Here is a 16,585-nt window from a genome sequence, read left to right as displayed (position 1 = left end):
CTGCCACCCCTCCTTACAAGGAATGTGTAAAAAAAAGAGACCTTACCAGCGTTACTTGGAGATTTCCAAATTTTAATTCATGCTGCCACACTAAACATTAAATCCAAATGCCTCTGAGTGGTGAAGAGAGACTGAAGATTCCATTGAAGAGAACAGATTTGGAGGGAAAAAAAGCTAGAAGATTTTAAAAAGGGGTGGGGGCTGAGCAAGGTATGTGACTAAGTCATCCAAACCCCCCGTTCTGATTTAGTGCTGAATACTCAGTAGTGCTGAGTGTTGCCCTCTACCTCCAAAAATGTGCTCACATGTCAATGCAAGCACACACACTGGCTATACCTATAGATCAGTGCGGATGAGACGAGAGAGAAGAGATGGGGGGTGAGGACAGTGCAAGGTGGAGGGAGGAGCTGCACTGCATTCAGAATAGAGATGGAAAGAGGGAGGGAGGAAGAGGGAGTGTGTGTGAGAGTGAGAGAGAGAGAGAGACTGGCTGTATATAGTGGATCTCATACAAAATGGGAGCCTGCACTAATGAAATTCAATTCCCACGTTCCATCATAGCTGCAATAGGGAATGGAAGGGGGGGTGAGAGGGCCTGGAGGGAGATGACAAGCCTGTCACTGAAACCAAGAGGATTGAATCCATGGGGGGGGGGGGCAGGAGTTGAGCTTATTTTTGTTTTATTAACCCCCCCCCCCCCTCACTACCAGCAGCAGCATTACCATCTCCCCTCCCCTCTTCTGTCTTTCAGAGCACAGATGATTTATGTTCCCCTTGTGCAAAACCCGTTTATTGTCAAAGTAAACCACGCACTTGCAATGTGATGAATAGGTGGGGATGAAGGTAAATGGGCAGGAGAGAGGATAAACAGGCCAAGAGAGAAAGGTAAAGCCAAACAGAGGGGAGGTGTGGCGATGCCAGCGGAAAGCTCAACAGACAGACAGCCTCTGCAAATGGGCCACTGACGTTCTCCTCATGCATTTAGCCAGTGAGGACAGTCTTAGATTCTGATGGAAAAAAGGATAATAAAAGGCAGGGAAGCATAAACATTCAGCGATTTAGACATTCAGAGAGTGATGCTCATGCTTACCAACCATAAAATGTCAAGACCAATAACTATACAGTGCATCACAGTAAAATAACACGGTTACAAAAAAAAGTGGACAGCACCTGTAGCCATGCAAGCAGGTAGATCAGCTGATAGTCAGGCAGAAATAAGCATTAAATAAACAGACAAGCAGTGAAAGACAAATAATACCTGAAAGTTACAGTAGTTTCAGATGCTTTGTTTTCATAACAAATTGCATTACAAAACACTGGGATTAATTTCAGTAAGGTCTCAAAAATGTACATTTACACATTAGTTACATAAATAATTGGAATGATTAATAGTATATCTTTACGAATAACATTTTGTAAACATTTTCTTAAAATAATTATTTTGATGTGGTTTACACCTTTATGAAGGTAATGATAACAGCTGATTTGAAAAGCCTTTCTGCACACTAACGGTTTACATTACTATGTGCAGAAGTCATATACTGTTTATCAATGTAATCTAAGAATGTTAACTCTAGTTTCCTTACAAAAACGTTGGGCATGCCTTTTAAACTGTCTGTGATATCGAGAGGGGCAGGTGGCCAGTATGACAGTTACACTCACAAATGAAATTTAAGTGGAGCTCGAATTATGTTAATCAGATTGCTGGTATACTTTAACGCATTCAAGGTAAAACTTATTTGAAAATTTAATTGATTTCCTGGGTTGCTTTTTCATGGGGGGTGGGGAGGTTGGATGTTAAACTACATCTAAACTAATACAGTTCCTAAATTGTGATAGACTTGCAGCAACATACAATGGAGAGGCTGACAAATCAAAGCACAGGGAACCAACACATAGAAACTAACTGGCGACTGGCCCAGTTTGTCAATGAAACAAAGACTGCCACATCCTTCCTGATACTGCCATCTACTATTATATTACAAATCCACTTCACTCCAGGTCCTGGAACTAGTCAAAATTTGGAAACTCTAGAAAAAATCACAGATACATAATCATAGCCAATCCAGTGCACTTCGTCAGAGTCAATAGTGAAAAACAAACCTGAGGACACACTTACAGTAAGTAGAAAGTACAGTGTAGTACAGAAGTACAGAAAGTGCAATTAAAACTGAGTAGAGAGTGCATTGTTTTACACCAGGGTTGTGGAAGTCTAGAAAACGTTAGTCAATATCCTAAATTCTTTAAAAAAGACAACTAGATGAGAGCCTTGGATCGGTTACTTTCTAGCTTCCAATCTACCTGGATGAGCCAAACATCTGTTTCTCATTTGTAATCTTTTTTTACATTCTTGTAACAATTAGAAAAGCTCCCCACATCCAAAAGGACACCCCTTACCCTAACTCCTATGTTACCTTGTTATAATTTACAACTCAAGCACTGCAAAAGATTAAGACAAAAATAAAACTGAGGGTAAAAGCTCTGACTACAGGAAATTGGTTTGCCAATGGATTTAATTTGGCCAACACAGTGAATGGCTCATAATTTCTGTGGTTCATTTGTTGCTCAATTGTTGTTTAACAAGGAATTACTTGTGATTATATAGTCCAACTGACTTTTTGAATTTCCCTTTGGGGGTGGGGGGAATTCTGCAACTCAAAATAGTTATATTTAAACAAAAAAGTGTATTAAACAATGTAGGTCTGACTTAAATACATGGATAAATTACCTCAGTCTCACTGTAAATGTTGGGAGAGATGGTCAGTTCTGGCACTAGTACCTCAGTTGTACCCAGTATCTGGTCCAGCCCATATTTCCCAAACTGATAAATGTTCACCATGGGGTTTTTATATTCGTTTTTTCTATAAATGTCTGAATTTCACCATCATGCCAATGTTGTTGTATTCTTTTTTGACTGTAGACTGTAGGCAGCTAGACCACTTAAAAAAGCAGCTGGGGGAAGTGAACCAACCTAATTTCTATGGTCTTGTGACCATAATGGCTCTATAATGAGATGAATAAAGAAAGTATCTTCCAGGAAACACGCTGCTAAATGCACCTGTCATTCAGCTACAAGATGCAATCACAACAGAGGCTCTCTTAGTCTAATACAGTTATACAGCCTTCTATCTGTCTCTTATTTCCTTGAATTAGTAAACAGCGTTTGAAGTAACCAGAACTATTGTCTGTGCTTCAGAAGTTAGTAAATAAAATTGCATAGGCATTGGAGTTTTGTGTGTTTGGCCAATTCTGGTTGTACTCGCTACGAGAATAAAGTGGCAAATGTAAATCATACTGGTCTTCAGCTATGTCTGTCATTAGCTAAAAGCACCATGACCCTCTGAGCAAACATTCATTTCTTTCTCCCCTTGCAGACATTATTATCCTAACAACATATGTGCTGCAGTTTGCTTAGAGTTGCTCTTTGGATCAGTGAGTTGACAAACCCAAAGCACTTCTGATACAAATTGCTATACATGGTGAAATTATGTAATTTTCACATTGGAAGTGGAATGACCTACTCATCATTCACCTTTGACTACCCTTGGAAAAGGTTTTGCTTGTATGAGATGGGTTGGTGATAAGCCTGCAATAATATCCCTTTGTACATTTGCTCCGAAGTGTATAAGGAGAAATTCAATGTGCTTTCTAGAAGTTGCATTCACCATGCACACCACTGCATAATCACAACATACTGTAACTGCGGCAATATTTTGTTAACACAGCTTGAATTAAATATAATTTTGGGAATTGTTCTCTTCTTTTACTGATCTTTATTGGAATACAGAGCACATTACACTGTTCTTCAACCAAACAAACTGCAAAGGGACTGTAAGGAGGTTGCAATTAATGCATGTGAACAGCAAGTATATTTTTTCTAAATAGGAGTACATGCAAAATACAGTACAAACATAGTTTGCTGATTTACAATGTATAACATCAATTGAATTAACAAATCAGGGCCTTTTGGAAAGAACACACACCATATACTGTAGGAAATGTTTCAATTAAGTGTATACTGTATTTTGTAATGTTGTTTTGTACTTCTTAGCACACTGTTTTGTTTTATGGCTTCCATCTTTAGAAACGTATTTTACACATGCGTAAACAGCCCACGGGCATAAATAAGCCCAGAGGGGTCACTCTCAGGAGTGAAACTTACTTTAAAAAGTTCACATGAAATTGAAAATCCAGCACAGGCCAGTCTCAAAGCATTCAACCTCTGTGTGGCACTAAAGCTCTACAATTTCTGGTCTGTATCTACAATGTGAACAGAAGAAACTGGTGTGACAGTACATCTATTTTGATGTATAGACACTATGCATCTAAATCCCTTCACTTTCAGTGTGGAAGTGCTGTCAGGCTGAATAGCAGAATTCTAAATATGGGCACACAATTTTCAGACATCCATTTTATTTCAGTAGTAATTTGTGTCTCTCTGAAAAAAATAACTCTTGCTCTGATGTTATTGTGTAATCCTACCACCATAAAAAATGCTTTTATTTCAAAACCAATAGAAAATATTTAGGGTTTTAGTTTTTAGGAGTTAAAATGCCCATGGCTTTCAATAGTATATAATAATGTTTTTAGAGTAATGTAGCAGATTAGCAACAGAATGGATTAGAGGTACACTATGTACTGTATACCATAATGTAATGAATCATGCCTTTCAAGACTGTTTAGTTCTTTTTAACCTACAGAAAATCATTTGTCTGGGCCATTTAAGATCATGCATACTGTATGGTTCTAGCAGTTTACAATCCAAGCAAAACTAAGTAGTCTCCCTCCTGCATAAAATATGCAAACTCTGAAGCTAGCTACAGTAATAAAGATCAGTAATGACAACTTTATACTCATAGAAAAGAATGTTGCAGCAATTTGATTAATAAAACATTCTACAGCCAGTAGCGTCAAAATGCAAGAAAACATATTCATGTTTGGATTATGTAATAATTCATACAAATCAAGAAATTACTGATATAATATATTATACATAGAGGAGATCAAAACACAAAGAAGCCACAAAAGAGTTCAAGAATTATATGCTAGAATCATGCATTATGGAATGCCAAGTACACTCATCCCTTTCTATATGAACATAATTGTTTCCAAAATGTCTGCATGTAGGTGAAAACTTATAAAACTGACACTAAGTGACCATTAAAATACATGTTAAAAGTCTCAGATTCTTTCCCAGTGCTCATAACTAAATATATTCCTGTTGGGCTTAGGTACTTATCTGATGCATTTGAATAGTTTGGCAGTATACATAGCAAAGTACAATTTGTTACAAGAAGAAGAATTTACCAACACATCTTTCCTATGAAAGATGTTATGTTTAAATATATTATGAAGCAGTTATGTTAAAAATAAAATTTGCACAAACTTTTTACCACATGAACAAGAAATATGATGAACGTACAGTGTATTATATGAAAACTGTGCATTTGTAGTGTGCATAATCAAAGTAGAATATCTCAATGTATGAAGTTTTAACATTTGTGAAACATTTTTTTTATAAATTATGTATTGAAAATATTGTTACAAATGGAGGACTACAAAAATGGTGAAAATCAGGATTTGACTGAGCGGTTTAGTCAATAAGTAAAATACATTTTCATAACCTTCAAATTGTAAGTGATTTTCTACAATATACTCTATATTTATACTCTACAATATATTCCCTACAGATATAGGGTCTGTTATGAAGCTGTATTATTTCAATAGGGTCTGAAAAACTAAGTATAACTGAAGAAAACATTACTCCAGGAAATACAGAACATTTATATTTAATTTAAAACTGATCAAATGCTTCTGCACAACTCAAATATTCTAAACCATCCTGCAGAACATTACTGTACATCATGTTCAAAATGCTAAATCTGCTACCACACAATACATAAGTATCTGATCAAGGTAGTTATAATAAGGAATCCCATTTCTTTGCAAAGACCCAGTCAGATATGTTTATCATTATTAATAATTAATTCTCTGGACAGTCCACTCAAAGCACTTCACAGGTAATGGGGACTCCCCACCACCACCACCAATGTGCAGATCCAGCTGGATGCAATGTTAGCCATAGTGTACCAGTATGCTAACCAAACATCAGCTATCAGTGGGGAGGAGAACAGTAAAGAAAGCCAATTCATAGATGAGGATTATTAGGCAGCCATGATTGGTAAAAAACAATGGGAATATTTTCAAGAAATGCCCTGGGAGTAAGGAAGTTTTACATTTCATCCAAAGGACACTGCCTTTTTACAGTATAGTGCCCCCTTCACTATACTGGGGCACTAGGACCCACACAGACCACAGAGTTGGCACCCCCTACTGGCCCACTAATACCTTTTCCAGCAGCAACCTTGCTTTTTCCCAGGTACTGACCAGGTTCATACCTGCTTAGCATCTGTGGACTGCCAGTGGTGAGTTGCAGGGTGATATGACTGCTGGCTTTAAATTATTCAAATAACTTCACTGTATACTCTGAATACATCACTATTAAATAAAAATATATAATTAAATATTTTTTCAATAACACACTGTTTTGCAATGTGCCCAACATACTCAACATGAAAAAAAAAACACTGCAGTATGTTAAAACATGTTTTTACTTTAATTTTACTTTATGTTTGTTATCCCTCATGTAATTCTCTTACAATGTGTAATTACTCAATAATTCTTAAATCAGTTATGATTTTCTTCATATAAAATCCTCTCAAAGTGCAGTTTTCATGAATAGAACCATCAAAAATGAACTAAAACCAATGGGGTTGTATTTTAAAATTTTGGAAAACATTAAAAAATAGACATACAGAGATCTAAGTGGTTGTGTAGAAGATAAATAGAACTGAATTATAATCAATTCTGAGGCTCTCCTAAATGACAAAACTAATTTATTCAAACTTTGCCACAAAATGTTGAATTTAATTTCACAGTTTGTTTTTAATTTAGCAGCTCTTATGCTACTCTACAGTTGTAATTCAAAAACAAAACATACTTATGGGTAATTTGGACTTACATATAGTATATACTGTATACTTACAAGACAAAAAAATAACCATTTTAATTGCTCATATTCAGACGGTACATGCTTTAAAAGGCTTTATTAAACCATCTTTAATACAGTCTATTAAATTACTTGGGCTAGACTCTACCATATGCTCATAAAAAGTACATTTTATTTGCAATAAAAATGTTAGTGTGCGTGTACTGTACATATACAATACAGTATATTTATGTTGGCATGTACTGTAAAAGAAACTTAGTATACTGACAGAGAAATACTATCCTACATTATGGGAAGTGTTGTCAATTAACAGTTGTCTGTGTTTCCTAAATGCATTCAGAAAGGCAAGAAGCTGGTTTCCAGGAAATGGGATCTTGCTTGCAACCTTAAGTCTGAACTCCACTATGCCTAATGTATTGAAAGTTATGATTTGAGATCTCTTTAAAACATTCCTGCACTTACATCTACATCATGTCATGCAATAAATTATTTCTTTTAATTGCTGCATATGAACCTATTGATATTTGTTGTTACACCCATTCATGCATATACTGTATATCTGGCACCCATATGCCAAATGACAATCAATCCATATCGCAGAGCTGTAAAATTAACTGAAACCAGAAAGTGTGTGGCAGGGAAACATGCATTTGTCCAGTGATAGCCTAAATATTATCTATATATCCATCCATTTTCTAATCACTTTTTCCAATTCAAGGCCACATGGGATCTACAGTAGGTAAGTAACGGGCTGTGGTGCAATGCAGGGAGTGTCGGGTGTGGGGGGCAGAGCCCAGGATTAAGGGAGACGTGTTGCCATGGAAACCACACCTGACATGAATAAGTGAATGAATGGCAGGTGTAGGAGAGGTTTAGAACTAGCCTGAATACTTCCTGGGAAAGGGAGAAAAATTTAAGCAGGACTTCAGCCTTGCTGTGGCTGCAGTGGTGAGAGGACAAATGCACAGGCTCTACTGTGAGAGAGCTGGGCTGAAGCATGACAGTAGCGGGTGTGAGACGCTATAAGTTGGGGCGATGTTAGAAGAGCGTGCCGCTGTGTATGAGTGAACAAAAGCTTGATTAGTTGCTGCAGAGACCCCGTGAGGGGCTGGAGAAGAATGACAATTCCGGTGTGGCTGGGCACGATGTGAGCTGCGCTGGCAGATGTGAGTTTACAACTTAAGGGTGTGAGAGTGAGGCGCCAGAGAGGTTGTGAGTGTGTTAGAGAGGGACAGTGTGTTGGGTCTTGGCACGGTGTGTAGTGCGGAAGAGACTCTGTGATGTAGGTAGTGTGTGTTTGTGTAACCCAACCTGGTGGCGTTGAGAAGAGGATGTCAAGGTTGGAGATGGACCTGGGAGGTACTGGTTGAGAGTGAAACTGTGACCTAATGGAGTAGGAGCAGGAGGCTCCGAGTTGGTGTCTGGGAGCAGGAGGTTCCTAGCAGTGAGGACAATGGGATGAAGGTGATGAGCTTGAGACTCTTGAAGGCAAAGGGCCCAAAAGTAATGGAATGTTGATAGGGGGTCAGTGTGATCACCACTCTTGGAGGAGAGTGTGTGTAAGATAAAGAAAAGGAATCTAAAAGCACTTATAAAGGTGTGTGACAGGGGAGAATGGGAGCCTGACTATGCCCAATGTGGTGTCAACTACCCCAATGGCAGCACAGGGTGCAAAGCAAGGTAAGATAGATACTTTATTGATCCCGTAAGGAAATTGCAGTATTCCCTGGATAGAACATCAGATCACAGCAGGGCACACTTAGACACAAACACAGACATGCACTCATGCCTAGGGCTGATTTTCCTGGAAGCCAGTTAACCTACCATTGTGTTTATGGACTGTGGGAGGAAATCAAAGCACCTGGAGAAAACCCATGTGAACATGGAGAGAACATACACAATCCACACAGATGGCATGCTGGATTAGGAATTGAACACAGGCCCCAGTGTTGCGAGGTAACAGAGATCACCGCTGTGCCAACATGCTGCCTTTGGTCTATTCATACAGTATATGTGTAATAACGAATTCATTTTATATCATAAAAGTAATATTTTTTACCCTTATCCATGGTATCTATATAAAATATGGGTAGAAAAAAGTAGCAGATTTAGCCTGATATCCTCTTATCTTAGAAGCACTAAAGGAAAAACCAGGTTGCTGCCATAATTGGTGTTAGCTGACAAGTAGGTGAAATTCTTTCTTCTGTACAAGAATTTCCGAACCAATGCCTCTGAATGGTGACAGTGGACACTGCGCTGTAGATGGTTCCATCCTTTGGATCAATTATTAAATTGAAGTCCTCAGCACAAGGCCCTATATATAAATTGCATGTTCAGGTCCAGCCCTGGGCAAAAGCCAACTAATTGACTGCCTAGGGCCCCGACATCACCAGGGCACCCCCTTAATGTGCAGCAAAATATATTTTTAATCTGATCATTTAATATGTGAGTGAAGAACTCCATATAGAGGCTCTTTCTGTTGCTGCTGTGGATGTTTCTAATGGAAGCCTAGTCAAAAACTAACCATTCATAATTGAGTAAGCACTGTAATATGTTTCTGAAGCGCATAAAGGAAGAGTGGAATAAGCTTTCTCAAAACAGAGGTACACGCAATGTACTCATTGCAATAATGCACTTGTACCGTATTTTATTTTGTTTTAAGTCTATAAGATCCACGGAACTAGTGAATGGTAGACACGCCACATTTTCAAGCTAAACATGTAGACTACTTGAGATGTTTTTACTAGAAGTTAACAGATCCGCATTTTCCCACTTGTACACAAGCCGTTTGGATCACCTGGCTAAATATCGTTGTTGCCTGCCTATAGCCCTTTGGATTGCAGTCACTCTCCCAGTGACAGTAGCAGAAGTGGAGAGTTTTTCAGAGCTCAAGTTGATTAAAACATACCTGAGGTCAGTGGACTGGCCATCATGAACATCAATCATGCAGTGGGTTGACTATTGTCATATGAAGCACAACGGAATTGGTAATTTTGCCTTGAACAATGTAGGCAAATTGATTATATAGAATGTTTTTTATAAAACTTTCCCTTTTGCTCAGCCTTACTGATCCTCACCTCCCTTGTGTTTGAACGCACATTTCTTACTTAATTACGTATTTATTTCTATAGTTTATTTCTACAAAGGAATTATGATTCTATGCTTTGCTATAATTTTGAAGTAACGAAGATCCTTTTTATCTTTGTTATTAATGATCTTATTACTTTCAATTATATTATCCTTGTAAAATTTGTGCTGCTTTTTCTCGTTTATAATTTTTTTTATTATGTAGTAACCAAAGCTGGTTAACAAGTTATTTCACACACTTTGCTTTGGTCAACAATGTGCTGTTGAAGATCAAAACGCTTTATTCCTTAGTATAACTCTGAACATATTAACCTGTGCACACCCTATCCTGTGATGTTTAACTTGCATGCATCCCGTCCCTACACCTACCAGTCTATGTAGAGTATCATTTGGTCAGTGCCCTCAGCCAATATGGTTAGCTATATTCACTACTGTAAGTGGTCACATGTGAATATTAGTTATATAATTTATGTAATTGTTCTAAATAGTAAAATGAGGCTGTGATGGGAGATAATCATAGTAGTGTATAGACCAATCAAGATCTGTTCATATACTGTACTGTATCACTGTTCATAATATTGAGAGCTCAACTTAGCCTGAACCCAAAAAAGTAACAGCAATGAAAATAAATTGCTTCTAGAGTTACAGTACATCTCTACATATAAAAAAGAACATAAAGAATTTGACGGAGTGGTGGCTCTATGGCTAAGGATCTGCACCTGTGGCTGGAAGGTTGCCGGTTTAAATCCTGTGGCTGGCAGAGGAATCCTACTCTATTGGGCCCCTGAGCAAGGCCCTTAACCCCAGCTGCTCCAGGGGCGGTGTACAATGGCTGACTCTGTGCTCTGACTCCAAGCTTCTCTCCCTGTCTGTGTCTCATGGAGAGCAAGCTGGGGTATGTAAAAAGATGAATTCCTAATACAAATAATTGTATATGGCTAATAAAGTTATCTTATCTCCCTTACATACAATAATGCATATATACCTATACATGCATACACAGAAATACATGTTCAAATTATTCACAAATCATTTTGCTGCTGGCTCTTTACATTCATGATACTATACTGCATTGGTCTTTGCATGTGCCACAGAGAAGGGGTTCCTAAATTCAGTTCTGGTAGATCATAATAAAAGCAAGTTTTTATTCCTGGACCACCCTTGATTATGTAATTTAATTAATTTTTAGCTTAACTGGAACAATTTAACAGACATTCCCAGCTCTTCACGTGCATCTGATTTAAAGAAAGATATAAAAAAAATGAATATTGCCGGGCTTGGAAACCTCTCCAGCAGAGAAATAATCATGAAAATCTGCAGATGACTGAATGAATGGCTGATTCTTGGTTGTGCAGAGCTCACAATATCAAAGCTGTGGCTTTTCTGATTTAAACATTTACAATACAATGCACTGTTGGAAAAACAGATTTCAAATAGAACAGTCCTTTCCTCCTGAATTTCCAAATTGCACAAATAAAACTGATTTTCCCCGGAACTTTGGGTTTTTAGTCTTATAACTCTCTGCACTTACCATTATTTGTCTAACATAATATTCCACAAATTATGTTGAAATTACCTGTCTTCCTTATTGTTGTTTTAATATAGAAATGATAACATTTATTGTTCATAGCAGGGAGAATACCTTCTGTTATGACAGCTGGGTTGAATGTAAAATGTTTATTTTACATATTATTGCTTCAAGAGTCGTTGTCATTAAATTGCAGTTAATCTGACTTTTCCATCTTATCATGCATTCTTTGTTTAAAAAATCATTGACGCATGTACAATTTGGAGAAGTATCAAGTATGTGATATACTGAAAATTATTTCTCAACTTGGATAGTGGGTCCCTGGTTAGGTGTTTATACAATGGGGGAATAGATAATGTAGAACCTGATCTATCTGTATTCTGGAAAGGCAAGTAAAAAAAATCCTCTGAGACAGATCTGTTTGAATTTTAAGAACTTGGAATTCCTCTCCAGGCTGTGAAAAAGTTGAAGAGCTGATGAGGATCAGAAAACAAATGAGGAAACAGAGACACATGTAATTCTAATTATAAATGTAGTTATTCACACTTTCAGATAACATGATTAGTATTGTGTGAGGGGTTGTACAAAACGAAATTGTTCATTTCCAAAGATCTTTGTGTGTATTTACAGTATACACATACTGTACATATACAGTACCTTTAAAAGTTATTGTAAGAAGGTAAACTCAGGGTTTTCATGAAATCCCTAAATATTTAACTGGGATATATTTATCTTGGATATATTAGGACTTTTTAGTAATTTCATGTAAACTCTGATGTGAACATTTGGTGATATAATGACTAATTTCTTAAATTAATATTTTCTTATCTAAACAAATTACTCAGAGCAGAAGTCTGCCATTGTAAATTCTGTATGTTGATCTCAAAGTTAGAAATGGCAAAAAACTTCATTTCTGACCAGTTGTACTTTATTCCACATATACCTCTAGCAAATGGCTTTTTAAAAGATATTTCCTACTTTTCTTTCCAAACAAATACACAGTTTAGAGTCAGGAAACATCACCCCAGTCTTAATTGAGTGTATTGTCAGATATAGGGCATCCATGTTGTAATATGTCAATATGGTTTCCTTCTCCACTCCTCAATAGTAGAATCTACAGTATGTTCCATAGTTTTTTCACTCTGATTGCATATGGTGATTTAGATCTACAGTGAAAAGGTTAAAAAGTGAAGATTAATCAGAAATGCTAACAATAAACTGTAGAATGATATTAGTTCTGCCAACCAGAATCATTTAACATTTCTGTAGATTTTACAGATACTATCCAAAAGGAATTAATTATACTAGTACAAAAATACAGATGTAAAACAATATTTTTTTCTAGAAAGCAAGAAAAACATCAATTGAAGTTTGCAGATTTAATTTTGTTTACATGCTTAGTGCAATTTGTGTAAATAAATATTAGTGGGAAGATATTACTGAATATTTTAAATTATTTTAAATTATTTAAATTATTAATTATTTTAAAGTATTTTAAATTAAAAATGTTCTTAAAATAGAAAATTATGCCACATGGGCCTGTTTTGTAATAAATCAACAAGCTTCACTTGTACATAAGAGTCACAAAATGCAAAACTGATAAAACATGTTCCAGAGATGGGAAAATTTATCTATTTTTTTCCATATGAACCTAATGAAAATCCACACAAACATTGGGAGAATGTAGCTATTCCACATAGAAGACACCCCTGGTCAGAATGATGACATAAGACCTGTGAAACAGCAGCATTAATATCTACAGTATATCATTATGCTGCACTTTCTTTGTATTAGGCTAATCATTAGCAAAATAGCCTTTACAATTAGAAGATATAGTAGATATTTTTTTAACCACACTAGTACTGCAATCATAACATCAAATAAACAAACTAAAACATTGATAAAAATAAATGTGCTTTGTCTGAAATGACTGTAATACTACAATGTATTTTGTATGTGGGTTTACTATTCTAACATTTAAGTTTGCTTAACTTTTCATTAAAAAATCCCAGACTAGTGCATACAAAAGTTCTGAACCACATTAGAATTGTTGTAATGACAGTGTATTGTATAACATAAGTAATCATGTAAAAGGATGTAAAAATTCAGCAGTGAATATCAAACTGCTTCATGGAAAATGACAACCAAAAAACATTAGCTTCCATGGTTTCAATCCAAGACTTTAGTTGGGCAACCCCACAGAAATCACTACATTAGAATGGTGTTTAAAAATACAATGCAAAAATGGCACCCCAGGAGTCACAGTAAAATATAACAGAACAACACTCTATTCACTCCAAAATGCTAGAATAAATCACAAAGCTTCAAATTATCTACTTGATGTACTTTATATAAAAATGCAATACACTTAAACAGAAGGATTATCTACAAAAGAAGGAAGTTAGAGAATAAAAGATCCAATTCAGGTGCCTAATTGGAGGTGTTATAGCTAATAAACTAGACATTGTTTTTCTGCAGCTGTAAGACGCTTCATGTGCCATGTGAGACAGACAGGGCTGGCTGCAGTGGATGATCCTCATGGTGACTGGGTGAAACAGACACCTCTGCACTCCAAGCTGGTGATGGATCTCTGTTACAGGGCTAAACATTTTCGGCACTGGGGAGTGGATTAATCTGGGAAGAAAGGAGGCATATAATCTTTTGGCAGGCTAGAGGATGAGCTGTTGATCAAACAACAGTAATATTCATTCCTGTTCTTGAAAGTTAGCAGTCCACTAGATTTATTTAAAGCCTGTAAAAGGTGGCAATATACTGTACAGTAGACCAATTAAATGTATAACTGAAGCTAATTGTCATTAAGAGTTCAAGGTGAAATGAATACCAAATGACATGGCAGCATTTCAGGACCAGGAGTGAATATTAGTGCTATAGAGAACACGTTTAAGATGAAGGCATGAGGCTTGTCTTTTTGTGCTTACGGCATAAATTACTTAAATATGTTACTACAACTGGTTGGTGACCAGTAAGGCTAAGTGACTTGGTAGATTTTTTGGAAACAAGAGGATCATATTGCTTTCCTCACCCCAGCAGACTTAAAATTTAGAAGTAAGATTAAGGGCTAAATTAATTTCCAAATTGATTAGATCTATGGACTATGCAGTGATTGCATCTTCTCCTACTCTCTGATGCTGTCACAAGCTCTGTTCCAATACTGTTTTTAGACTATCCACCCACCACCTTTCTTCGTTGGCAGATGACAGAACAGTTGCAATCCTCTACTCCTTCTGTTGAAGGCTTGAGACTGTATAGCTCCTTGTGTAATGCAGATAGCTTTAACATTTGTAAAGAGATTGGTTTTCAGAGTGTACATGATGCAACTCAGAGTAAAATCCCTAAGTGAGTGGAACTATACATCAGAGAGTTTCTTCACTTAGTCCTCACAGGAAACTACAGTGTCAGTTGCTGTGGCATACAAGGTAAAAAGATGCTTCCTGACTTTCTTAACCTTAGTTTTAGGGGAATAGGGAACCAAGCATCTCTGGGATCTGCTAAACAGGGTTTAGCTGCAAAAACTGCCCTAAGCTGAAAAAAGGGTTGAGATTTATTTAACCACTGTCTTGGCTGGGAGCAATTGAACATCTAAAAAAAGCCATTTGAGTATTACCAACAACACTGCATCAACTTTTGCTTCATATACTGTATAGAAAAATGTTTACTAGAAATAACTTATTTTTGTTTTAAAAAGTGACAGACTGGATGACTCTCTGTGTGTGAAATACATAAAATATAGAAAACAATGTATACCAGTTCTCAAAAGGAAAAACATATGCTCATCAAAACCAGTTAAAATCAAAACCAATCTTTAAATGGTCTTGTGATACAGTATATGTCTATGCCCCCTTGGGTACATAAAGGGAGTACTTAACGTTTCTTACTATTTGTAAGCATGACCTGAAATACAGTCTATGGAGCATTGCTGAGCTGGAGTTATAGAGAAAAAACTTCATCAATAAAAATACATGGAAAGCCTAGTTAAGCATTGGAGGACTGGATTAAAATAGACAAAGCCAATCATTTACTTAACAAGGAGACAAATCATAACTCGGAGCTGACTTAGTGCACAATAACAATGACTTCAGGTGTCATGTGGCTAGACCTGATCTTGTATCCTGAACATCCTCTTCTGCATTGTTAACAGTATAGCACCCAGGGGAGGGTGTGGAGTGAGACAGATAAAAAAATAAGGAAGCCCTGGCTGACGTGCTGAACCCAGAGGTCATTTACTATCTGCATGGATGATATGGACATAAACAGCAGTTTAGTATTTCAAAACTGAGCCAAGGCATATTGGTAATCGCATAAGCCCATCCTCAAAATCCCACCACTCCCTCTTAATAAATATAAATACACCCCCTGGAAGTGTATTAAATATTCACAAACGCCTCTTCCAAGATTCAAAAAGATGAAAAACTGTACCACTAAATAACATACAACATATATGCTTCAAAACAGCAGGAAAAGTAGGAAAATAAAAAGGCTTAACAACAAATTGCCCTTTCAAAAGAAAAAAGAATTTGTCTTAAATGACTATACAGGGAGTTTTTGTTTATTTAACCTTTACAAATGATCATTCAGAATTTCAAATGTCAGGCTTGCATTTAATAAATATGTCAGCCTATCTAGGGATAGTTACAGTACATTTGGCTTTTTTGGCTTTAATGTAAATGGAAATGTTTCATTGAAAAACAAACCAACCTAATTTTGATTCTTTGCTCCACAGCATCCATCCATCATCAGAAAGCCTCTTTTTCCTGATTCTGGATTCACGAAATGAGATGAAGGTAATTTCCAACAGGCCAAAAAGAACAGCCCCAACAAACTACAGAAAAAAATACTGATGATGTCTGTTTAGCAGCAAACTTTTCAGTGTGCCAAATTAAATGAAGTAGAAGATCTTCCCAATCAGCATGCAAGAATTAGGAATTAGTGTAAAATATTTG

General features: G+C 36.6%; 1 protein-coding gene across 5 annotated transcripts in view; it reads right to left on the bottom strand.

The window, feature by feature from the left end:
• The window catches only part of lingo1a (leucine rich repeat and Ig domain containing 1a), a 489,573-nt gene that overhangs the window by 140,553 nt on the left and 332,435 nt on the right, over nucleotides 1-16,585 (bottom strand). For 2 of the 5 annotated variants that reach the window (XM_015343760.2, XM_015343763.2), the window contains exon 1: nucleotides 47-408. The exons of the other annotated variants lie outside the window; for them this stretch is intronic. The gene's annotated coding sequence lies outside the window, so the exon portion shown is untranslated. Of the gene's footprint in view, nucleotides 1-46; nucleotides 409-16,585 lie in introns of those variants that run through there. 5 annotated transcript variants of the gene reach the window in all.

Source organism: Lepisosteus oculatus, chromosome 5, assembly GCF_040954835.1.
Source record: "Lepisosteus oculatus isolate fLepOcu1 chromosome 5, fLepOcu1.hap2, whole genome shotgun sequence".
Lineage (NCBI taxonomy): Eukaryota > Metazoa > Chordata > Actinopteri > Semionotiformes > Lepisosteidae > Lepisosteus > Lepisosteus oculatus.
The sequence above is the reverse complement of the archived record's forward strand: the minus strand, read 5'-3'. Positions and strand labels throughout refer to the sequence as shown.